This window comes from Myotis davidii, unplaced genomic scaffold (genome assembly GCF_000327345.1).
Source record: "Myotis davidii unplaced genomic scaffold, ASM32734v1 scaffold425, whole genome shotgun sequence".
Taxonomy (NCBI): Eukaryota; Metazoa; Chordata; class Mammalia; order Chiroptera; family Vespertilionidae; genus Myotis; species Myotis davidii.
Genome location: NW_006296413.1, coordinates 3,681,894 through 3,683,457, shown reverse-complemented (window position 1 = coordinate 3,683,457; position 1,564 = coordinate 3,681,894). Strand labels below are relative to the sequence as shown.

The window sequence follows — 1,564 nt, the reverse complement described above, 5'->3', positions numbered from 1 at the left end:
CCCTCCCCCTGCTCCCTGCCCTCCCTCTGCATTCTGTCCTCCCCCTGCTCTAAGCCCAGCAGACTCAGCCTTGCCTGGGTGGTGCACAGGTGTCTGTCTTCCTTCTCTGTCTCAGCTTAACTCTGTGCTCCTGGAGACCCCTCTCCTGTCCCCTACTGCAGCTCCCCGACTTCTGGCCTCCTGTCCCCTGCTGCAGCTCCCCGACCTCTGGCCTCCTGTCCCCTGCTGCAGCTCCCCGATCTCTGGCCTCCTGTCCCCTGCTGGCCCTCCTTTCCGGGGCCTCTCCAGGGACTTCTCTCCCTGCTTATGTCCAGGAGCTCTGCCCTCTCATGGCTTTGACCACTCCGCTACCCCATCTTTATGCTGATGACCGTAATTTTTTTTAAAAATATATTTTATTGATTTTTTACAGAGAGGAAGGGAGAGAGATAGAGAGTTAGAAACATCGATGAGAAAGAAACACCGATCAGCCGCCTCCTGCACATCTCCCACTGGGGATGTGCCCGCAACCCAGGTACATGCCCTTGACTGGATTCGAACCTGGGACCTTTCAGTCCGCAGGCTGATGCTCTATCCACTGAGCCAAACCGGTTTCGGCATGACCGTAATTTTTACATTACTACTTTAGACCTCTTTTTTAAGTAAATGTTGTATTGAATTATAATATACATACCGAAAAGTGCCCAAATCCTAAGTGTGTAACTCAATAAATTTTCCCAAAACAAATCAGGTTCCACCTTTCAGATAGGAAGTAGAGCCAGGACCCTAGGAGACCCCTCAAGCACCCTTCCAGCCCTCTCCCCCACTGAAGAAACACCCCCCAGTCCTGCCTTGTATCATGCCAGAGTCATTCTGTCTGTCTCGGAACCTTCTAGCAGTGGGTCCCCCCAGGGTGTTCCTGTGGCTGGTGTCTCGCTCAGCATTGAGTCTGTGAGCTCACCCTTGACTCCTCATTCTGTAGCTGCTGGGCACTGGTTTCTGGTTCGGGACTGTGCAGGCAGTGCTGCCTGTCGGTCCACGGGAGTGCAGTGGCTGCGTCAGTGGCCGTGCTCAGCTTCTGTGGATGCTGCCAGTTTCCAAAGCGGAGGCACCAGCCTGCACTCGCGGGGGTAGATGAGAACTTGATAAAACAAGCTCCAACCCCTAGTGTTATCAGTCTGCGGGGGGGGGTTGGTTTTAAATTGTTACTGATTTTAGAGAGTGAGGAAGGGGGAGAGAGAAAGAGAAAAACGTGGATGTGAGAGCTAAACATTGATCCACTGTCTCCTGCACACGCCTTAACCGGGGATCGAACCACAACCCGGGTATATGCTCTGACCAGGAATTGAACTAGCCACCCTCCGTGCACAGGGCAGCACCCAACCAACTGAGCCATATGGGCCGAGGCTAGCAGCCTTTTTGTTTTCATTTTAGCCACTCTGATGGGTGAGTAATGGTATCTCCTTATAATTATTTTCTTTTATTTTTTTATTCAACTTCATTGAGGCATAATTTACAATAAAATGCATCCATTTTAAGTGAGTTTTGACAACTACCACCACCACAGACAAGCTATGGAGCAGCT

At 51.3% G+C, this 1,564-nt stretch overlaps 1 protein-coding gene across 2 annotated transcripts in view; it reads left to right on the top strand.

Annotated features, from left to right (window-relative positions):
• The window catches only part of FRMD8 (FERM domain containing 8), a 29,588-nt gene that overhangs the window by 19,937 nt on the left and 8,087 nt on the right, over window positions 1-1,564 (top strand). The window lies entirely within an intron of this gene.